The sequence below is a fragment of the Bufo gargarizans genome, chromosome 10 (genome assembly GCF_014858855.1).
Source record: "Bufo gargarizans isolate SCDJY-AF-19 chromosome 10, ASM1485885v1, whole genome shotgun sequence".
NCBI lineage: Eukaryota > Metazoa > Chordata > Amphibia > Anura > Bufonidae > Bufo > Bufo gargarizans.
The window spans coordinates 73,707,654-73,732,692 of NC_058089.1; the positions used below are offsets into that span (position 1 = coordinate 73,707,654).

General features: G+C 44.5%; 1 long non-coding RNA gene across 1 annotated transcript in view; it reads left to right on the forward strand.

The window, feature by feature from the left end:
* Positions 1-24,475, forward strand: part of LOC122920486 — a 91,933-nt gene extending 67,458 nt beyond the window's left edge. Inside the window, exon 3 of the long non-coding RNA XR_006386921.1 lies at positions 24,387-24,475. This is a non-coding gene — a long non-coding RNA (uncharacterized LOC122920486). The remainder of the gene's footprint in view (positions 1-24,386) is intronic.
* The last annotated feature ends 564 nt before the right edge of the window (positions 24,476-25,039 follow it).

Genomic DNA, 25,039 nt, shown 5'->3' on the forward strand with positions numbered 1-25,039 from the left:
CCCCCCCCCCCATTCATTGCTCTGGTAGATTTATGTCCAGCTGACAGCTCAATGGGAGTGTTTTTTTTTGTTGCAGCTCAGGGGAGTGTCTTTTCTCCTGCAGCTAAGGGGGCGTGTCTCAGCTCTACCTATCACAGCTCAGGAGGCAGTTGAAGGATGAAACTGAGCATGTGCAGCCATCTCTGTGAGCAGGACAAAAAATGTAGAAAAAACAAACACAAACAGCAGGTGGCGCTATACAGATACATGTTATTGAATAACTCAGTGGCTATGCTAAATTTTTAATTAAATGCAATTACAAAATAATTCATTCAGATCCAGGTACTGGTTTGAAAAAAACTGTAGAATATTTTTCGTGGGACAACCCTTTAAGTGGAGCTTAGTTGCAAGACCAAACACAACCAAAGTGTGGTGCTGTTTCTCAAATAAAAGAAGAACTTATTTTTTTCTAATCCTGGGAAACCGCTTTTAAATAACTGTTTTGTTGCAGTAAAATAATTAAAATATGTTGGTCAGAAAATTGTGTTTCTACCTTTACCTTCTGATGGCTAGTGTTGCATAACTCTGAGTACTATGGACTGTATGTATGTATTGTGTCTTTACCTTGGTGTCTAGTCTGGAGCCTAGTGACCATGTCTTGTGGGAGAGATTTACAGTATTAATAATTTTATTTCACAAAATGGCACATACCATATTTTTGGCAAAAATTTGCCACTAAAAAGGTGACAAAAAGGGACAGGTCCACCAGATTTACTATAATTTACATCACAAACTGGCATAAATTATAGGTCAAGTCTCTGCTAGCCCCTAGCTGCTGTAGAATTGAGTTTCTGGTGCACAGAGGGTCAGAGATAAGCCAAATTTATTAAGAGGATCTGCCACTTACAAAAATTAGGCTCATCTGTTCCTATTGCACAAGTGATCAAGACTGACGTAGGAAACACCAGTTTTGATAAATCTCTCCCAGTGTGTTCAGGTACAGCTTTCCATAATATAGTATAGTCCATAGGGGAGATTTATCAAGACCAGTAGATTTATCAAGACCAGTCTTAATATCCCATTTGCCTCTGGAGGATTCACCTAATTTATGATGAGGCACACGACTTAGGCGCATTAGGTGCATCTGTCAGCAATCAGCGCGCCTAAGCAGAAATCTACAACAGTTCATAGATTTCTGGCTTCATTTGTACCAGCGTAAGTGAAGATATATTTTGTCATGGCTGCTGGCCATGCCCCTTCCTTCCCCTGCTACGGCACCTAAAAGGAAACGTGGAGAGGACGGTGTACAACCAGGCGACAATTAAATTTTTTTAATTGCAGTTAAAAAGTTGCAAACACATGGTTTGTCGCATGGGAGATGATAAATCTCCCCCTATATCTTCATACGGTGGACTCTTCATCCTCTCCCTGTATCAGAAAAGTGGCGTTAACAAGCCACAAACTATTTGTTTGTGACTTTTAAAAAAATTGTCGCAATGAGCAGTTTTATTATACCTCACTTTTCAGAAAGGCAAGGGCGGGAAGGTGGTGTGGCCATTCGCTGCAACAAATTTATCTTCATTTACATCAGAAATACTGTAGATCTCTCTTTAGGTGCACTGATCATGGTGATAGATGGGGTGGTGTGAATTGCTCTAAATGACCAACTGGCCCTCAATCTCTTATGGTTATGGGCCTTTAAGTACCACTTTAGTGCCGTGTTGTCAGTCTGACCCCATCCATGGACCAAATTGCCTCAGAGACTTGACATGATGGGTAAGGACAAGTGCACCCCCTAGTCTCCAGAAAACTTCTGTCCCTACACACTTGAATAATCCTCCCTAAAGGCAGCCCCCAACTTGGCGATGGTCCCTACTCTGCTGTGCACAGGACTTAAGAAAGAGGGCAACATAGTAACATAGTTTATAAGGCCGAAAAAAGACATCTGTCTATCCAGTTTGGCCTGTTATCCTGCAAGTTGATCCAGAAGAAAGCAAAAAAAAAAAACTGTGAGGTAGAAGCCAATTTTATACTTAAAGGGATAAAAATTCCTTCCCGACTCCAATCAGGCAATCAGAATAACTCCCTGGATCAACGACCCATCTCTAGTAGCTATAGCCTGTAATATTATTACATTCCAGAAATACATCCAGGCCCCTCTTGAACTCACCATCACCACCTCCTCAGGCAGAGAGTTCCATAGTCTCACTGCTCTTACCGTAAGGAATCCTCTTTGTGTACAAAGCTTCGTTCCTCCAGACTCAAAGGGATGTCCCTTTATCACTGTAATGACCGGCAACACGCACAGGGAGGAAAAAGGGAAAGTCCTGCCCAAGGGAGAGGGAAAGGTGGTGACCCCTAACTCTCCTTGCGGCTGGCACCTCACTGCCCTGACGTCCCTAGACAGGTTCCTCACCCGTGCGGCGATCACGTGCCTAAACCCTGGCTTTCCCTGAAATGAACCCTAGATAATGAACGGGCCGGTGGGATCGCTAGTCCTCACCACTGCACTAAGAGGTAAACACCAGGGAGAGAACAGACAAACACAGACAAACACAAACACCCAGGTGGACGACAACAACTGTCCACAAAGGTCCAACAGGGATCCGGAGGGTAGCGTTCTAAAGCAACAATCAGAGAACGCAGCAACACAGCTCCAGTGGGTCAGAATAGATGTCCAGGCAGGAAGCTCTATATCTGGCAACCAGAGAAGTGTGAGAGGGGAATATAAGGAGGATTGGGAGTGCTGGACAAGGAACAGCTGAGAGAAGGAGCTACGGATCCCTGAGTGAGCCAAAAGGGTTTGCAAAGCAAACCCAGAAAGCTACAATAAGGAAACATCCCTATCTTACATAGAGCGTGCAGCCAACCGCTGCGACCTCCTGTCCGAAGTCAGGTACAAACAAGGGTCAGAAATCTGGAATTATCAATATACGGTAGGTAGCGAGTGTGGTAGGAGAACCACTCATAGATGACTATGGTCAACAGCCACCTGTTTAAATATGCTGCCTAGTACTAGCATGGAACTTCTGTGCAGAGTGATTGGCTCGGTGTCCCACGTGACCCAGCAGTGACGTCAGAGCTGAGCCTGAGGAGCCCAGCACGCTGCTACACCAGTTTCCCTGATTACAGCATGATGCCAAGGGTACCACTGCACAGAGACCGTGCTTGTGACGGGAACACGGATCAGTAAGTACATTACAAGACTAGTTTAGGAAATTAGAGGATGTTCAATGCTACGTTATTATAACTATATTCACATACAGTACTCTGGGGGAACTACGGTAGTTAATTAAAACTAGACCTTATTCTATTCCTTGCTTACAATTTTATATCTTGTCAAAGATGTTTTATAGTGGAATGACTTAGTGGGATATTTTCCAAGCATGCATCTGACACATTAAGTCTGCAAAATTCATTACAAAACATAAACCTGACAGACGCATATTTGCAAGAAAGAAAAAACTTTATCTCTATCACAGGTTCTGAAAATATTTTTTTTTCTGCTTTCCAACTTTGATGACGTCAGAACTTCCTGGAAAGCTTATTCCAGTGCCACAGTAAAAGAGCACCTAACTGCTTCATGCTTTTACAGATCAAAGGAAGGTTAATTTTATGGTACTTTATTAACACTTTTTTTTTTTTTTTACTTTTTTATTATCTAAACAGCTACTTAGCAAATTATGTTGTCTATGACACGGCTTTGGGGAAACTACATATCTGTGTCTGGCTGCAGCCAAGGATTTCCAAATAACTTATTATCCATCATGCACAAACAAGGGAATACATAACCTTGCACAGCTAAAGAACCCTTAAAACTAGAGAGGCAAATCCTGGTTGACCAATCCCCTTTGTAATTGGGTGGAGAGAACCTGTGCATGGAATGGGCCCATACACTGATCTCTAACAATGAGAGCTCCTCCTTTGGAAGGGGCCCAAAAGGGGAGATTTATCATTTAGTTTATGACAGAAAAGTGGCATTACAAAGTCATAAACTGCATCTGTGTGACTTGTTAAATGCAACCTTTTAAATGTGACTTATTAAAAAATTGTTGCAAGTGGTGTATTTTACGCCGCCCTTACCACTTTTTCTAAAGGGGCCGTGGCAAGAGCGGAAATGATCAAATTTAACAAATTTATCTTCATTTATGCCAGTTTTCTGAAATGTATGGTAGCATTCTGCTATACCTACTATTCATGAAGAATGGAAGCTCTTTGCTCATATTTTTTTTATCAAAATTACATTGGGCCTATCTACCAATGGCAAGGTAGCTTCTGCATTTGTGTGTTGCTGGATGTCTGTCTGCAGCGAGCCCTTTGAGGAGATGGAGCTGAGGATGGTAGTGGTAGAGACTACTGTTAATAGAACAGTCTATCACAGTGGCTGTCCTCTCACCCTCACTCCCTTGGGCCAGTACAAGGTAAGGAGGGGGCACCCTTTATTTGGGGCACACCCTGAATCTGAGGATCTTGCCTGATGGTAGCAGGGGTGACAGTGATGGTAGGTGTTTGGATGGGTACAAGGCAAAGCATGTAGTGCAATGGCCAGGGTACGGTGTGGTAGGAGTCAGAATACCAAGCTAGAGGAAGAATAAACATCTCAGTTTACTGACAGCAAAATAGGGTTTGTAGTACATCCAGCAACAATCTGGACACAGTGCAGATTTGTTCCCCAGATAGCAAGATATAGAGTTGTCAAAATAGCAAATAATGGCACTCTTGGTATGCTATCTTGCTCTGTAATTGCATATCTGTAATGCCCACTATGGAATACAGGTCTTTAGAGACTCATCTCACCAGGATGGGGTTAAGTGTGATGGGTGCCTTAACTGTAATCCCTCACAAGCAGCAAAATCTAGTTAGCTGTAGTTGCAGGTTACCTTGCTGACTCCTATGGGTGGCTATGTGGATTCTAAGTTCTTCTTTCTTTCTCTCTTTCTTGCTGTCGCAAAGGCAATAACTTTTATAGAGATCGGTTAGTCTCTGAATCCCGAGGCCTAAAGAGGAGGAGCACATGGACTTGCTGCCTCCCTCCTCACACACTTACTCTAGTCTACTCTCTCTCTTCAGTAATAAGGATCAGCCCACTACGGCCCCTCCTGAGAGGCCATACTGGGTTTACATAACATTAAATGACATACAGTAACATTACATAATGTCACAAACCATTTGCAGATAGCCCTGGTATTGGGGTAGTGCATGTCTAAGCCTCCACAGCACATTTGTCTGGGGATTAGAGAGCTTTAGGTACTCAGGCATACTGGATAGGAAGATTGAGGGTCTTCTATAGGATTACACCCCGCAGATGGGCATTGTCGTGCCACATTTTGAAGACAGAAACATTAAGAGAGGAAGAAAAAGAAATATTGCACCCTTTGGCCATAAGAGAGCGAAAATGACGTTGGAGCGACTTGGGGAGCGTTGCGACCGTTCTACACTAACTTAAGTAAAGAACTGTTCTTTATTGTGTCAAGTCGGCCTCCATCACTGCCACTGCCGTTCCTTTCTACCTGCCTTGCACCTCACCATACACCAATACCAAGGGCACCCCACAACTCCACCAGACAGGAGACCCTAAACCAGGATATGCCCCAAAGGGAGGAAAGGTTTCACCCCTCCCTTCACTGTGCACTGGCCTAGGGAGAACTGGAGAAGGTTTACCACTGTAAGTACTACTACCACCATCCTTGCCTCAGCCATCACTGCTATCCTTTCCGCTTCACACTTCCCCTGCAGGCTACTGTGCCATGGCCAGGTTTGGGGTAGCCCGAACGCTACGATGGCTCCCCCATACACTGTTAAGGTGTCTCCAGGCGTTGCTGCTCTCAGGAAGGGATGGTAGGGCGTAGTGCACCCCAATGGAAAATAAGTCCAGAGAGTCAGGGTCTGCAGTAAACCAGTGTGCTTCTTTAATGGAGGAATATAGGAGAGGCATAGGGCTGGCTTCTCCAATCTCTTTTTTGGCAGAAGAAGGGTTTGATGCTGAGGAAAGGCCTGAGCTAGCTGTCCCTTTCTCTCTTAGAAGGCTGGTACCCAGGCCAAAGGCTCTAGGTGCATGGTCTGTAGCTCAGTAGTTTGGGTGGCTCCTTGGTCACAGGGCTGGTGACTAGAGTTGAGCGGACTCCTGGATGTTCGCGTTCGACGGGTTCGGCCAAACTTCAGAAAAAAGTTTGAGTTCGAGACCCAAACTTGACCCCGAACCCCATTGAAGTCAATGGGGACCCGAACTTTTGAGCACTAAAATGGCTGTAAAAATGTAATGGAAAGGGCTAGAGGACTGCAAATGGCATCAAAATGTGGTTAAGAGCATGGCAAGTGCTCTGCAAACAAATGTGGATAGGGAAATGACTTTAAATAACATAACATACGTAAAAAAAAAAAAATCTTGATCTAGGAAGACGAGGTCCATATGGAGTAGGAGGTTGAGGAGGCGGTGGATGTGGCCATGTAGGTGGAAGCGGTGGTGGAGGAGGAGGTAGCCTACACTGGTTTTTGGTTTTAAATTTTGTTTTTTAAATTAGGGTACACCCCAAAACATTGGGAAATATAATCTGTGATAACCCCCTGCAGTCGTGCTAAACACACGTTTAGACAATACACTGGCTGCAGGGCAGGCCAGCACCTCCAAGGGGTAAAGGGCAAGCTCAGGCCATGTGCCCAATTTGGAGACCCAGAAGTTGCAGGGGCTGACCCCTGTCAGTCAGTTAGTGTAGGCGTGTGCAAACCTACTGCCCCACCATGTTGCACGTCCCCGTGATGTTAACGATCCAATTTGATATCTGCTCTATTAACTTTCGATGTTCTTTCCTGCGCCTACCATGGTGATCACGGGTGGCGGGGAATCAGGGTTCCACGCCGGAGAGGGAGCGTGAGAAAAAGAGACCACATCCAAGGGAGGATACATTTTTTCAAATTTAAAATTATAGAGTTGAATTATGGGAGAAATGATTAAAGCATAAAACTTTGACAACTTTTTAAAGTTTAAGCATTGAATAAAAGGATGTGGCACGCATTAATTACTGAATAATTTATAGAATTTTGTTCCCAGTCACCTATGCAGAACAGGGGTTTACTCACGTCTAAAATTGTATAATGTCAACCCAAGAATGTAACAGAAAAATTTGTGACATTTATTAACCTGTCTACTTGGTAGAGCAGGGGTCTATGACAGAAAAAAATTGTTTATTGTCACCCGAAAATGTTAAAGAAAAATTATTGAAATTTCTTAAGCTGTCAACTAGGTAGAGGAGGGGTATATTACACCCAAAAAGTGGTGAATTTCACCCAAAAATTTAACAGACCAATTTTTTTTTTTTACCTGTCTACTCAGTTTAGCAGTGGTACATCACACCCAAAAATTGGTGAATTTCACCAGAAAATGTAACTGACTATTTATTTATTTTGTGAACCTGTCTACTAGGTATAGCAGTGGTACTTCACACCCAAAAATTGGTGAATTTCAACAGAAAATGTAAATAATTTTTTTTTAACCTGTCTACTAGGTATAGCAGTGGTACTATACATCCAAAAATTGGTGAATTTCACCCAAAAATTTAACTGACAAAGTAGTGAAATGATATAAAATAAAATACCTACAAATAAAAAATATATATTTGATTTATGAGGTGGAGTTCCATATGGAGTAGGAGTTTGAGGAGGCCGTGGACGTAGCGGAGTAGGTAGAAGCGGTGGTGGAGGAGGACGAGGTAGACAAAACAGGTTTTTGGTTTTAATTTTTTTTTTTTATTACTCTAAAAGAGTGTGAAATATCCAAAATACAAGAATGAGCAATTGCGCTGCAGTATAACAATGGCTGGTTAGTGCCGGTATACATGTCTATTCTGCATGAGTTATGGACAAGTCCTGAGGGATCCATGCCTAGTTCATTTTAATGAACGTGAGCTTGTCCACATTGGCTGTGGACAGGCGGGTGCTCTTGTCTGTGATGACGCACCCTGCCATGCTAAACACACGTTCAGATAATACACTGGCTGCAGGGCAGGCCAGTACCTCTAAGGCGTAAAGGGCAAGATCAGGCAATGTGCCCAATTTGAAGACCCAGAAGTTGAAGTGGGCAGACCCGTCAATCAGTACATGTAGGCTTGTGCACACATACTGCTCCACCATGTTGGTGAAATGCTGTCTCCTGCTAAGAGGTTCCATATCAGCTGGTGGTGCTGGTTGTTGTGTTTTGCTGTCAAAGCTTTTCCACATTTCGGCCATGCTAACCCTGCCTTCTTAGGTGCTGGTGGTGCCCCAGCTGCGTTGGCGAACTCTTCCTCATCCACTGCCTTAGCCTTGTGCTTCCACTGTGCCCCCGCTGTCAGGTGGGAATGCCACCAGCAGCACGTCTACCTGCGTGCGCTTGTATTTGCGCATCTTACGATCATGCTGCAGTGAGGGAATTAAGGACGGTACGTTGTCCTTGTAACGGGGATCCAGCAGCTTGGCCACGCAGTAAACAGCACAAGTTAGAATGTGGGCAACTCGGCGGTCGTTGCGGAGACACTGCAGCATGTAATCGCTCATGTGTGCCAGGCTGCCCAGAGGCAACGAAAAGCTGTCCTTTGTGGGAGGTGTATCGTCTGTGTCCTCTGTATCCCCCCAGCCATACGTCAGTGATGGCAATGAGCTGGTTGGGTGCCACCCTGCTTTGAACATGGTTCCTCCATTTCCTCCTCCTCATCCCCCACCTTGTCATCCTCCAGAACTGTGCCCTGGCTGGACAATTGTGTACCTGGCGTTTGTGGGTGCAGGAACCCACCCTCGCCGGAAACCCTACGAAATGATCCCTCTTCCTCCTCCTCCTCTTGTGCCACATCCTCTTTCATCATCGCCAGGAGCATTTTTTCAAGGAGGCATAGATAGTAACACTGAGAATGGTGTTATCAGCACTTGCCATGTTGGTGGAGTACTCGAAACAGCGCAACAAGGAACACAGGTCTCTCATGGAGGCCCAGTCATTGGTGGTGAAGTGATGCTGTTCCGCCGAGCGACTCACCCGTGCGTGCTGCAGCTGAAACTCCACTATCGCCTGCTGCTGCTCGCACAGTCTGGCCAGCATATGCAAGGTGGAGCCTACCTTGTGGGCACGTCGCATATGAGGCGGTGAGCGGGAAGGCCGAAGTTACGCTGCAGCGCTGACAGGCGAGCAGCAGCAGGATGAGAACGCCGAAAGCGTGCACAGATGGCCTGCACTTTATGCAGCAGCTCTGACATATCGGAGTAATTTTTAAGTAATCTCTGCACCACCAAATTCAGCACATGCGCCAGGCAAGGGATGTGCGTCATACCTGCTAGTCCCAGAGCTGCTACGAGATTTCGCCCATTATTGCACACCACCAGGCCGGGCTTGAGGCTGACTGGCACAAACCACTCATTGGTCTTTTGTTCAAGGCCCGTCCACAGCTCCTGCGTGGTGTGGGGTTTGTCCCCCAAACAGATACGTTTTAAATCTGCTGTTGTTTACCCCTGGCTGTGCTGAAGTTGGTGGTGAAGGTGTTACGCTGACCGGATGAGGAGCTGGTAGAGGATGAGGAAGCAGAGTAGGAGGAGGAAGCAATAGGAGGCAAACTGAAGCACCCTGCAATCCTCTGTGGTGGAAGGACATGCTCCAAACTGCTATCTGCCTCAGGCCCAGCCGCCACTGCATTTACCCAGTGTGCTGTTATGGAGATATAATGTCCCTGACCGTGCTTACTGGTCCACGTATCCGTAGTGAGGTGCACATTGCCACAGATGGCGTTGCACAGTGCACACCTGATTTTGTCCCCTACTTGGTTGTGCAGGGAAGGGATGGCTCTCCTGGAAAAGTAGTGGCGGCTGGGTAAGACGAACTGTGGGACAGCCACCGCCATAAGGCCTTTAAAACTATCCATCTCCACCAGACGGAATGAGAGCATTTCAAAGGCCAGTAATTTAGAAATGCTGGCATTCAGGGCTAGGGATCGCGGGTGGGTAGGGGGGGTACTCCTCTTTCTCTCCAGCGTTTGGGAGATGGAGAGCTGAACGCTTCCGTGGGACATTGTGGAGATGCTTGGTGACCCAGGTGTTGGTGTTGCTGGCACATCCTATGTTTGTGGGGGCACTGTCACTCCAGAGGTGGATGAAGAGGCCGCAACTGCAGCAGGAGGAAGCAGGAGGAGCCAGAGACCTTTCTTGGTTTTTGAGGTGTCTACTCCACTGCAGCTTGTGTTTTGCACTTAAATGCCTGGTCATGCAGGTTGTACTCAGGTTGAGAACGTTTATGCCTCTCTTCAGGCTCTGATTGCACAGCGTTCAAACCACTCGTGTCTTGTCATCAGCACATTTGATTAGTACGCTCTGTCTGCCCATTCGACTGTGGATGAAAAGCCGAAGAGAACGAAAGTTGAATGCCAAGCCAAGAGCAGAACGCCCTCCAAAACCTGGAGACATGCCATGCAATTTCACGATATTATAAAAAAAAATCAGAGCAAGAGTCTTGGCATTGGGCAGACTGGCTAACGATACAAAGTGAGCCATTTTACTAAAACGGTTAACAACCACCAAAATGACTGTTTTCCCGGAGGAACTCGGTGGTTCCGTAATAAAGTCCATAGACAAGTGTGTCCAAGGACGAGATGGAATAGACAAAGGAAGAAGTGAACCAGCAGGTCGAGTATGAGCAACCTTTGACCGTGCACAGGATTCACAAGCTGCTACGTAATCCTCAACACTCTTATGTAACCCAGGCCACCAGAACCTCCGGGACACAAGATCAAAGGTGGACTTACCACCAGGATGTCCAGCAAGGACAGTATCGTGATATTCCTTAAATACCTTGTATTGCAGTCCATCAGGAACAAACAACCTCCCTGGGGGACAAGAACCAGGAGCCCCCTCCTGGGCTCCCAACACCTCCATCTCCAATTCGGGATACAGAGCGGAGACCACAACCCCATCAGCCAAAATCGGAGCAGGATCCTCTGAATCACATCCCCCAGGAAAACTGTGAGACAACGAATCAGCCTTGACGTTTTAAACCCCCGGGCGAAAAGTAACCACAAAATTGAACCTGTTAAAGAACAGTGACCATCTGGCCTGTCTAGGATTCAGTGATGTCATTCCTCAAAGGCCAATTTGATGGGCAGCAATTCCCTATCTCCTACATCATAATTCCTCTCGGCGACCGAGAGCTTCTTGAAAAAAAAAGCACATGGAACCCATTTGCCAGGGATGAACCCAGCGACAGCACTGCTCCAACCCCCACCTCTGATGCATCAACCTCCACCACGAATGGCTGAGACACATCGGGCTGCACAAGAATGGGAGCAGACGCAAAACATTCCTTAATAGCCGAAAAGGCCTGCAATGCCTCATCCGCCCAGACTGAGACATCGGCGCCCTTATTAGTCATATCGGTCAGAGGCTTCACAATGGTAGAATAGGTCAAGATAAATTTTCTATAATAATTAGTAAACCCCAAAAAACGCATCAAAGCTTTCTGATTCTCCGGTCGGTCCCATTCCAGAACCGCCCAGACCTTTTCGGGATCCATATGAAAACCAGAGTCAGAAAGCAGATATCCCAGAAACGGAAGCTCATGCACAGAAAACACACATTTCTCCAATTTGGCATATAATTTATTCTCCCGAAGGATCGTCAAAACCTGTCTCACGTGATCCTGATGGGTCTTCAGATCAGGAGAGTAAATTAGAATGTCATCCAAGTAAACTACCACAAACCTCCCCACAAAATGATGGAAAATATCATTGACGAATCGCTGAAATACCACTGACGCGTTATTTAACCCAAAAGGTATAACCAGATTCTCGAAATGACCCTAATGTGTGTTGAAGGCCGTTTTCCACTCATCCCCCTCCTTGATTCTGATCAGATTGTAGGCCCCTCTTAAATCCAACTTGGAGAACACCTTGGCTCCAACAATCTGATCAAAAAGATCGGAGATCAAAGGAAGGGGATACGGATCACGGACCGTAATACGGTTCAATTCCCGGAAATCCAAACAAGGTCTCAGTGATCCATCCTTTTTCTTTACAAAGAATAAACCCACTGCCAACGGAGACTTAGATGGCCTAATATGACCTTTTGCCAAACTCTCGGCAATATACTTCCGCATGACCTCTCTTTCAGGTTAAGAAAGATTGTAAGGCCGAGACTTTGGCAACTTAGCCCCTGGGATGAGATTAACTGGACAATCATAGTCACGATGAGGGGGCAATTCCTGAGCCCCACCCTCCGAAAAGACAAGAGTCAGGGATGTTGTTTTTTTCTTTAAGTAAACCTCTTTGTGATTCTTTCTCATCAACATGCGGTTTATCAAAAGGACAAGCAAAAATAAAATGACCACTTTTTCCACAGTAATAACATAGTTTATGCAACCTCCTAAAGTTCCTACTACCAGAACGGATAGATACCTGACCCAACTGCATGGGTTCCTCCCCTACCTCAGAGTTACATGTCATATTACCCTGGGGAGCAGGTGAGATTAAACCACTCACATAAGGGATCCCTTGCGCGGAGGGAACCTTACACCTCTCTCTAATACGTCTATCTTACTGTACTACCAAAGAGATAGCATTCTCCAATGTATCCGGGTACTCATGAAAAGCTAGGGCATCTTTCAATCTCTCAGATAACCCCTGACAAAACTGACTACGTAACGCGAGGTCATTCCACTCTGACTCGGTAGAACATCTCCTAAACTCAATGCAGTAAGCCTCTGCAGTATGTTCACCTTGTAATAAATTAGGCAATTTAGATTCTGCCATCGAGACCCGATCTGGATCATCATAAATGAATCCCAAGGCTTTAAAAAATTCTTCCACCGACCGGAGGTCCAGAGAACCGGACGGCAGAGAAAAGGCCCAGGATTGCACATCCCCTTTAAGCAGGGAAATGATTATCCCTACCCTCTCATCACCAGACGAAGATGGACGCAGCCGAAAATACAACTTGCATGACTCTTTAAAGCGGATAAAGTCATCCACACTCCCTGCAAATCTATCAGGGAGAGTGACCTTAGGCTCCCCATAAATTTGACTTCCTACTATTGACCGTGACCGAAATACGCAGATCCGCAACCTCTAGGGATAATCCCTGCATGCAATCAACTAGCGCATCAATTGACTCCATCTCAAAACAGCGGAGAAATGGCAGTCAAAGTATTGGCGGGTTATAATTTCATGGCAGACAGGATACAAGATACACAGGATATAAACAAACAAGTGTCTAGGCAAGAAGCTGGGAATAGAGGTCACCTCCTGACAAATCCCTACCAGCTCTCCCTAGACTTCTATGCCCACGTTCAGACCCTGAAGGTGGGAATAACGTGTCCTCATGCCTGGGCTGAAGATTCCCTAGAATCCCTAAGATGGTGAAAGGGGGAAAGAGGCAGCCTGCTCCCTCAGGACCTGGAGGGGGCAGGCGTCTCTCTAACAGCCCAGACAGACAACCACACGAAAACAAAACCCACTTATATTTTACTGAGCAGGAACAGCAAATCCTTCCTTCCTCTGAGCCAAACAGAAGCTATAACTCGCACAGGACACTGGGAGTGGGCGTAATTTAAACTCAAACCAACGACCCCACCCAGTGCACCTGAAGGGAAGCGGATATAGCTCAATTCAAAACAAAAACAAAAAGGCTACACACGCGCTGCTAACTTGGCAGACCTCCGCACATAACCTAAGCAGGGCATGACAATGGCGGTATTTCAAATATCCGAATATAACCCAAATGTATAAAGGATGTATCTCACAATAACATATGCAGCAAAGGCTGCCAAATAAACTTTTTTTTTGGCCCAAACTGGTGTTTGATTAATAACTGAATATGGCAGCAGTATATAACCCTGGAATTTCAAACGTCAAGATGCTGCAAGGCCTGAAATATTGTGTATTTTGCCCCAAAAAGGGTGTTTTTATTAATGAAAGAATATAAGCCCTGTATATACAGGGTGTATCTCACACGGCCTGACCCACAGTAGGCCTGAATTAAAGATTTGTGCACCAAATGGCGGTATTTCAAATATCTGAATATAACCCAAATGTATAAAGGGTGTATCTCACAATGACATATGCAGCAAAGGCTGCCAAATATTTTTTTTTGCCCAAACAGGTGTTTGTTTAATAACTGAATATGGCAGCAGTATATAACCCTGGAATTTCAAAGGTCAAGATTCTGCAAGGCCTGAAATATTGTGTATTTTGCCCCCAAAAAGGTGTATTATTAATGAAAGAATATAAGCCCTGTATATACAGGGTGTATCTCACACGGCCTGACCCACGGTAGGCCTCAATTATAGATTTGTGTACCAAATGGCTGTATTTCAAATATCTGAATATAACCCCTGTATATACAGGGTGTATCTCACACGGCCTGATCCACACTAGGCCGCAATTAAATTTCTTGCCCCAAAATGGCTGTATTTCAAATACCTGAATAGAACCCCTGTATTTAAAGGGTGTATCTCACACGCCCTGATCCACACTTGGACACTATCAAAGAATTGTGTCCAAAATGGCTTTATTTCAAATAACTGAATAGAAAGACAGTATGAAAAGGCGGTATCTCACAATGACATCTGCAGCAAAGGCTGCCAACTAACGGGTGTTTGTTTAATAACTGCATTTGACAGCAGTATATAACCCTGGAATTTCACACGTGTTGATGCTGCAAGGCCTGAAAAATAGTGGAATCTGGCAAAAAAAAAAAAGTTTTTAAAAATCAAGAAAATGATGGCTGTATTTCTAGCTTAAATTGCACACTGACTAATCCAGATGTTGTATATTACCAAAAAAGTGTTTTTTTTTGTAACAGAATATGAAAGCTGTATATATTAAACTTGAATGTAACACTTGCAGATCAAGAAAATAGTGGTTTTTTTGGGAAAAAAGTGTGTTTTTAAAACCCCAGAAAATGATGGCTGTATTTCTAGCTTAAATTGCACACTGACTAATCCAGATGTTGTATATTGCCCAAAAAATTGGGATTTTCAATGTCCCTAAAGCTCAGATGCAGTCCTGTCAATCACGTATGGTATATGTTAACCCCGTACTGTTGCTGGTGAACACTTTGTATTTTAAAATACAATCTCTACCACATTTATAAGTGGGGTTAAGCCATGTGATTGTTCTTATCGGTTTTTGATAATAACTATGTACCAGTCTGTCCGCATTGGTATGTAATTGCTGGCGTCAGGGGGAGAACATCATTGATGTCTGGATCTGTCAAGAGAATGTCCCAATATCTTCTAAGGATACTGTCATACTGACACATAATTATTTCATCTTTGGGATAGGTTTTTTCCACCAGCTCAGGGGTATGGCAATGGGAAGCCCCTGTTTCCCCACAGCTGAATCTATCTGTGTCCCTTAAAATCCCTTCTTAAGAAAGTCTGACTTGGTTAGGTCAATGGTGTAACGATATGGGGGTATTTATTTATGCTATAGCACCCCTGTATTTAATGGTCCCTTTTTATGCCGCAACTACTCCCCCTTCTTCCTATAAAACCATTGCTGACATCTTTGGCTCCTCCTATTTCTCCTCCCACACTCCTGTGTGCGTTTCATAGCCAGGAAGTGTCAGGGAGAATAGCGCTTGAGCACTCCCGGTTTCAGAGCCACGTGTGCGTTCCACACGCCTCGCGTGCGTTCCAAATACCGGAAGTTGCGCTGATATCGATGTTCCTTCGCTATTTACCAATCTTGAGGGTGGAGCATTATCTTAGGCGCCAATTTTAAGGTATATAAGATATGGTGACCCTATAGCAAGTACACCTTACCATTCCAGGATGTCTTTCAGACACATGATCATAACATGATGTCTCTGATATAACTAGCATAGTTTTTTTTGGCTCAAGAATATTGGATATATAATTGTCCATATTGATGCCTGCAACTTTTTTGAGTATTCTTTTTCCTGCAACCATTTGAATTTGAATTTAAGCTGAAAACATCTGATTATTTATTATCTGTCCCCTGATGAACCAGTTTTTATGGACACCTGGGAAACGCATCGGGACAAGCTACAAAAGGACAAGTTATTATTATTATTATTTCCGTTGACAGGGGTAAATTAGGCGTCAGTGAGAGCTTAGCCACTGAGAGGTGGGGTCGCCCCTTTCAGGGTGGGTGCTCTGCCTGTAGGCAGGGGTACATTGAAGGACACACTAGGGATTTTCCCCCCTCCCCCTGTCCTGACTTCACCTCTCATTTACCTTATGGCCAGGTCCACGGTCTTCAAACTGTAAGTTGCCGTAATTTTCTTTATCGGATTGTATTATCCTGGATACGTCCTATGTATGGCTTTGTTAAAATATCTGATTTATTATTAATTTCATCTATATGGGGTATTATTTTAGCAATCGATCGTAAAAGTTACATCATTTTTCCTCTGTGATATTCTCTTCTAACCCTATCGCACATTTTTGGGGGTTAGCGGTTAGGCCAAAGGGAGTCCACTACAGCCTGCACTTTGGGTAGGTGACTTTCCCAGTCAGTATTCTGGATGACAATATCGTTCAGGTAAGCCGAAACGTACCGACGATGTGGACGAAGCACAATGTCCATTAGTTGCTGAGGGCGCCATTCACACCAAAGGGTAAGACCTTATATTGATATAGCCCCCCCAGGAGTGATGAAGGCAGTTTCCTCTTTGGCAGCTTCTGTTAAGGGCACCTGCCAGTACCCTTTTGTGAGGTCCAAAACAGAAAAATACCGGGCTTGTCCTAACCTCTAGATAGGGATACGCATCAAATTTGGAAACCTTGTTAATTTTTCGAAAGTCATTACAAAACCGCAACGTCTCGCCTGGCTTGGGTATCAATACTATAGGACTGGCCCACTCACTTTTTGACTCCATAATGAAGTCTAACTGCAACATTAGCTGCCCCTCCTCCAATATGGCTTGTCGCCAAGCCTCGGTTACTCAATGTGGTTTTAATCAGACTTTTGCCTGAGGCTCAGTGACAATGTCATGCTGGATTATGGAAGTGCGTCCAGGGAGGTCCGAGAACACATCCGTGTTGCGACTAACAAACTCCCTGGCCTCCTAAGTCTGTTTAGAAGAGAGGCTGTCAGCAATTTTTACTGTGGCAGCCACCTCTTCTGCATCAGACAGAGGGGCCGGTACCTCTTCTCCTAGAAAACCCGGCTGCGGGCTGTCTTCTGTACAGGTTTCCCTATCTTTCCATGGTTTGAGTAAATTCACATGGTAAACCTGCTCCGGCTTTCGCCTCCCTGGTTGGTGTTCCTTGTAGTTTACATCTCCAATTTTCTCGAGTACCTCGTAAAGCCCCTGCCACCTAGCTAGGAACTTACTGTCCATGGTCAGCACCAGAACCAAAACCCGATCACCCGGGTTTGCCGATTTTAGATGCGACTCTGGGCTCGCTGAGCTGCCTCAATATTCTCCCTGACAAGTGGCAGCACTGTCTCTATCCGATCTTGCATCTGGGTAACGTACTCAATGACACTTTTATGTGGAGTAGGTTGTTGATCCCACGCCTCTTTGGCCAAGTCCAAGAGACCGCGAGGGTGTCTGCCATATAGCAGTTCGAAGGGCGAGAACCCAGTAGAGGCCTGGGGTACCTCTCGCACTTCGAACATGAGATAGGGTAGAAGGAGGTCCCAGTCCTTACCATCTTTAGACACTACCTTTTTCAACATATTTTTTAATATACCAGACTGTCACTTTGCGGATGGTAAACGGACATCCGTAGTTGTTTTATGTGCAGCAACTTACATAGTTCCCTCATCACCTTGGACATAAAAGGGGTCCCTTGGTCGGTCAGAACCTCTTTAGGTAGTCCTACTTGGGAAAACATCTCCATTAACTCCTTAGCTATGAGTGTACCTCCGGGTACTGAGTGGCATAGTCTAGAAAGACTAAGATGTGTTGATGCCCTCTGGCGGACTTCGGTACTAGGCCTATAAGGTCCATAGCTATTCGGTCAAATGGTACTTTGATAATCGAGAGAGGTATTAGGAGACTACGGAAATGTGGCTGGGGGCTAGTTATCTGGCAGGTCGGGCAAGACTTACAAAACTCTTCCACTTCTTTGAATATGCTGGGCCAGTAAAACCACTGTAGAATATGATTCTGAGTTTTCTGCAGCCCCAGGTAACCCCCGAGAACGTGTTGGTGGGCTAGCTCTAACACAAGCTTGCGATAAGCCTTAGGGACCACCAACTGTTCAATAGGCTCAGCCCATAGTTGGTTTACCTGATGCAACATATCTTGATGAACCACAAAACGGGGAAACACTGACTCTGCCCCAGGTTGTTGTGGTTCACATTAACACATTTTCCCATGCGCGGGATAGAATTGGGTCCCGACGTTGGGCGGTAGCCAAATTATCCCCGGAGACATTGAGGTCTGCCAATTCAGGACCTGACAGCAAATCCTCCACGTCTCCCACCATCACACTTAGCAGGGTTGCCTCCCCCTCTTCCACCGAAGTGGCGGTCACCCCTACCACTGGCCCTTGGTCTCAAGTTCCCAGGGTTCTGGTCTCCCCCCTGAGCCGGGCCACTCTGCTAAGGTAACCTCTGTCTCATGGGTATCAGTAACTCTCATAGCAGGCTACAGTGCTAGGAAGTCCGGCAAGTCTCTCCCTATTATAAGTTCGTAGTGTAAATTTGGGGTAACTGCCACTTCGTGAGTCCATCTGCCAGCCCCTATGGTTAGAGACACCTGGACGGTGGGATAGTCTCTTAAGTCTCCATAGATACACATGACCCCGACTTTCTGGCCAGCATACGCTGCTGACCGTACCAGGGGAGCCCTTACTAGGGACACCAGACTCCCTGAGTCCAGCAGAGCCTCCTGTGGAGTGTCTCCTACCTCCAGGGTTTTTGGGGTACCTGCTGCACACAGCTTCCTGGCATATAGTGACTGACGGTAGCCATATTTAGTATCCATGGGTTCCACCTAATGGGGACAGTCAGCTCTTACATGGACAAGCTCCTGACACCGCCAGCAGACTATCGGAACCAGCTCCGTAGAGGGTATACCCTGGGTGGGTTTGGCTGGTACAAGTCGCCAGGTCTGGGATGGAGATTTACGGGGTTTAACTGCCCCCCTCCCAAAGGAACCCCCTGTAACAGTCTTAGTAGCCTCGTAGTGGTCCACCAGGTCTACCATTTTTAGGGGGTTGCCAGGAGACACCTGGCCAATCCAGTGCTGGAGAGGGGGTTGCAGAGCCCTCCATAACATATCAGCCAATAGTCTATCCATCATAGCCGTGGGACTCAGCACATCAGGCATTAGCCACATTTGCAAGAGGTGGAGTAAGTCATAATACTGAGTCCTCGCAGGCTCAGCTGACTTAAACTCCCACTGATGTACCCGCTGGGACTGGACCAACACATTCACCCCCAGTCTTGCCAATATCTCACCCTTTACTTATTGGTAGTCGGCCACTTGATTGTCCGTCAAGTTGAAATACAGCTGTTGGGAATTGGATGCAAGGAATGGTGCGACGACCTCAGCCTACTGGTCACGGGGTAGACTTTCCCTGATGGCCACTTTCTCATACATTGCCAGGTAGGTTTTGATGTTGTCTGCGGGAGCCATCTTAGGAATCGCGGCATGGACTGCTTTCCAGGCATCGTGGACGCTCGGGGTTGCTCCTGCTGACTGCAAAGTCATCACGTGTTGTAGCAGCAACTGGTTAGTCTTCTGCTGCTGCTTATTAGCCTCGTGTTGCTGCAGGTTTGTCTCTCGCTGCTGCAGATTAGCCTCCATGAGGGCCTTCACAACATCCTCTATTTTGTCATGGGGCACTGGTTGTAATACAGCTGGTATAATGTACGACATACAACCATGCCTGAAAAATGCAGAAACCAAAAATATCGGCGTTCATGCCAGCCTCACTGCCCTTGCCCGCATCCTCCACCAAATGTGAGGTTTCGCTCTGGTAGATAGGGTAAGCGGGTGGAGTACAGAGGCAAAATACAAGTTCTTAACTCAAAACGTCAGTATTTATTCACACTTGAGGCAATTGCACAAAACAGCATGCAACTTTGCAGTCTTTGTGTTAATTCACACACAATGGAAAGTTCATATAATACAAGTCACCTTGCTAGCAGTTCTACCTCCAGTAGTCCACAGCAGGCTTTAGGGGGCCTTTTCCCCCAGCATGCGGCTCTCATCCCTCCAGCACAGCACAAAACCACAGATCCCAAACACAAAGACATATCTGCTGAGCCCAGCTGCCTATTTAAGGACAGCAAGGTGGACCGTGGGGAGTAGTCACCTATCCAGCACTTTGACTACTTCCAGTAAGAGCTGTCCCAGATCAGCTATTTACAGCCATACTAGCTAGCAAAGTGTCAAACAGCAACTTCTGCAGACACAGAAAACTGGATCTTACTCCACCGAGGCCAGGAACCTCGGTGACACATACCTATCATCTACGATTATTTCTTGTACCTTCTTACAATAGGTATAGGCCGTATATAGGTTACAATAGGTATAGGCTGTATATAGGTTTAGACTGTATATAGGTATAGTCTGTATATAGGTGTATCTATCTATCTATCTATCTATCTATCCCACAGGGGTTATATTGTCCGGCATGGTGTAACCTCCATACATTTTCTGTACAGTATACATTATCATCCCTGTACCATGCTGTACAATATACATTCTAATCCATACACCATGCCGTTCAATATATAGTATAACACCTACACTGTAGGGTTATGTTGTATATTGTACGGCATGGTGTATGGATTAGAATGTACGGCATGGTGCAGGAATTATAATGTAAATTGTGCAGCATGGTATATGGATTATACTGTATATTTTACTGTATGGTGTATTGATTATAATGTATATTGTACTCCATGCTGTATGGATTATACTGTATATTTTACTGTATGGTGCATGGATTATAATATATACTGTACAGCATGGTGCAGGTATTATAATGTATACTGTACAGCAGTGCAGGGATTATAATATATATTATACGGCCTGGTGCAGGGATTATACTGTTTATTATACAGCATGGTGTCGGGATTATAATGTATATTACACAGCATGGTGTAGGGGTTATACTGTATATAGTATAGCATGGTATATGAACTATACTATATATTGTACGTCATGGTGCAGGGATTATAATGTATGCTGTACAGCATGGTGTAGGGATTATACTGTATATTACACAGCATGGTCTAGGGATTATACTGTATATTACACAGCATGGTGCAGGGATTATACTGTATTGTACAGGATGGTGCAGGGGTTACACTGTATGCTCTTTGATGTGACAATTATCTTAGGTTTTCCTATCACCCTCCTTTGATGGCGCTGTGCCCAGCTCTGAGCCGACCCCATTCAGCAGCTGCCAAGGCTTGGAGGGAACACTGCTAGTCATTTGTGCAGTCTGGCATGAGTCTCCCACTCCAAGCGCTGGTCCCTAACTGCAGCACACCAGGGGCTCTGACTGCTCTCTCGAACCTTCTAGTGGGAGGGGTGAACTGGAACCTTCTAGTGGGAGGGATAGAGTGGAGGAACTCAGCACAAACAATTACAAAGTTACCACTTCCGTCTGTTATAGACTTACATTAAAACTTCAATGATACTCAAGTTTCCAGACTTAACAACATAGCTAAAACCAGACATTCAAAAGGTCAGTCTGTCTGGTTTTGGTGGTAAATAAGTCTGGCCTTTTCCCTCCAAAACATGCTCTTCTTTAAACCCTATGGCAGCTTCTATTCAAAGTCCCAAAAGTCTCTCGTTATTCATTAACCCTTTCCACGGAGCCTTGCAAATAAAGTGCAGATGAACAGGATATAAATCACAGCATACATATTAAATGCAGTTACATTGTATTAAACAATAGAAGTCAATGCAAGTAAACCCTTTAAAGTGAAATAAAGCAAAAGGTTTGTATAGGGTAAATAGGCAAATGCCCACAAATGTCTAGACTTCAAAGTACCCCTGCTCCAGGGCATTACAGCTGCATACCTAAAAAATGGCATTACTATTTTATCACCTCTCTGCTTTCTACGCACACTCATGTAAGTTGAGAGACTTTATTGAACCAAAAGACAGAATACATTGGGGGTCATTTACTAAGATTGGCATTTTAGATGTCTTAATATCCCCTAATAGCTGGTGGTGGATCCACCCCGGGTTATGTAGAGGCGCTGGCCTTCAGCGGATCCATCCCTGCTTCTAAATGTAAGACAGCTTCCTAGTTGTCTTACATTTAGACCATCTCCTTCCCCCCCACGCTACGCCCACTTTTTTAGACCTTTGCGCTGCAATCTGAGCCAGAAATACACGTAATATAGGCATATTTCTGTTTAGTAACTGACCCCCTCTGTGCCTAGAGACTTTTGCCTAAGAGACTAGGAGAAAAATCTGCTTGCTTGAGACTAGTTGCTACAGAGTGCTGTGGTATAAAATCCTGCCGGATCTCTGAATGCTAGTGTGAAACTAGCCTTGGGCTACAGTGTCTGGGTGCGACTATAACCTCAGGGCTCCTAATAGTTATGCCCTTGGCAATAGGAGATAAATTGTTTAGTGGGTAACCTTTCTTATCAAAATGTATGTTGGTCAGTTCTGCTTTTGAGACACTAAATACGTTGCACAATCGTATTGCCTCACAAATGATGACTAGATTACTAAAGAAGCTTGTAAATAGCTTCATACTTTTTTTGTAAATTAGTTTATGTGGTATTTTGAACCTGTTCATATAGCTTTATGATTGAATTAACAGCTTCCAGTATTTAATGTCTACTGCAACGTATTGTATAGTGCTCAAGTCTGAACTGGCTGGGATTCATTGTGGAGACTCCAAGTCCAGGCATTCTGCCAATAATGACATGAGGAAAGTATAGTACGGCATGACTTTATGTTAACCTATGGTTGCCAAAACATTGCACAAACATTACTGTGACAAAAAAAAAGTATCATAGCAGTAAACTCCTATTGAGTTTTCGATAGAGACCATCTTAGGCCAGTTTGACTGACTGCATTTTGTATGTAGGAAGGAGGTAATTCAAATGTAACCATCTACTTTATGTTAGTGTCAAAAGAATATGAGAATTATTTGTTTTTAGTGATGTTTCTTTGGTTTCCGAAACGTAGTTAAAGGATTATTCCTATCTCATAAAGTAATGTTATATCACTTTATGACAGGCGGGATGTCCAACCTCTAGAACCCCACAGATTCAAACAATTTGTTGCTACTGCAGTCTTTACCTGACCACTTGCTGTGTAAATAAACTGCAGCACCATTCAAGGGCATGGTACCAGGTGCAGTTTCCTGCACAGCCAGGTGGCAAGGAGGGCACTGTGCAGGGAAAAACAGTGAAGGGGACGCGGTACTGAAACAGCACTACATCTGCTTTAATATCATTATCAAGTAGATGGAGTAGAACAAAGAAGATGGATCAAAATGTCGGAAGAATCCACAGAAAGAAGTAATTGGGAAGTAAAGGATAGGTATAAAGGAAATACTAACATGGTAGACACACATATTGCTATAGAGTAGGGATGGCTAACCTCCGGCACTCCAGCTGTGGTGAAACTATGAGTCCCAAACAGGGCCGGTTTTAGACAAAATATGGCCCTGGGCAAAATTAAAATTGGGGCCCCAAATTCTGTAGTGCTGCACCAATGTCATATACAGTCAATTCAGAAAAATATAAAATGGAACTCAGAAATAACTAAATGATACAGTCACTACAAATGTGAAGAGGCGAAGGAGCACTCAGAGGGTTAATCAGAGGGTTAATAGCAGGATGGAAGATAAATAATGTACCATAAATGGGTGTTTATAACATAATGGTCTTCAGTTGTATCTTAAAAAAAGACTCAACAGACCCACATAAAAGCCAACTGGTAGCCTCAAGGGACCTGCAGCTTTCTACCGATTTCTGCTTCTCTATGACCATTTTTAACAGATAAAGATCCAATTTACGGTCATAAAGTTTTTAACCTCTTTAATATTGTCTTGTAATGAAAAAAGTGTTTGGGCTGATCTCAGGACAATGTGCTGTCTGAGTGTAGAACACTGACGTATTAAAGTCAATGGTCCAATTCACGTGTCAGATTTTTTTTGCATGGACCATCGATCAGTTCAGATAAAATGGCAACATGCACTTTTTTGGTCTGACTTTCACCCAGTCAAGTCAAAAGGACAGAACAAGGACGCTATCGGTGTGCAGTCTGTTTTTCATGGACGGATGGTTGCTAGGAAACGCTTGGTGGGCATTTTTCAGTTTTTTTTTTGGACAGACGTGAAAGATTGATTCTCTCACGTCTGAGACCAGATTGATTCACCGCAGATGGAAAATTGTCCATTTTTAGCAGTCAGCTCATGGAGTATATCTCATCTGAATGACAGCTTGGTATTGATCTACTATAAAAAGAGTTTATATAATTTTGATTTTTTTCCTAAGGGTACTGGAATAATATCCTGGCAGAAAAGACAAGAACTCTGTGAGATCCTGAAATGGATATGAAGTGGGAAGATGAAGCAGAGGGCAAGATGGAACATCTGTATTCCTGACAATAATTACATAAACATGTTTTCTCAGAGAGAAAAGGATCTGACTCACTGTCTTTCTTGATTCGGCTATCTGAGTGATGATACATAGATGGACACAGTCAGCATTTGAGGGCAACTATGGTCCTAATCCAGGACCTTAAAGGGAATCTGTCACGTTGATTATGCAGTGCAATGTGCAGGCAGCATGTTACAGAGCAGGAGGAGCTGAGCAGATTGATATTTACATAGCTTTGTAGGACATGATTCAGTATAACTTGTATTTCATTCATTTAAAATGTCTGCTCATTCTTGGCTAAGGAGTCGAGTGGGCGGTCTTATGAATGGTTGACAGCTATCTCTAGGGCGAGATGTCACATGACTATTACATTCAGAGATATTACAGGGATATTCTCCCATCGATGCAATTCTGGAGAAATCAAGAACAAATTCTAACGAAAGTAGCCGAATAATTATGGTGTGAAAATCACTTTTGGCTAAATCTTATGGATTTGTTTTTTTTATTACCTGAAACATAAAAAACATGAATTATTATTGTACATTCAC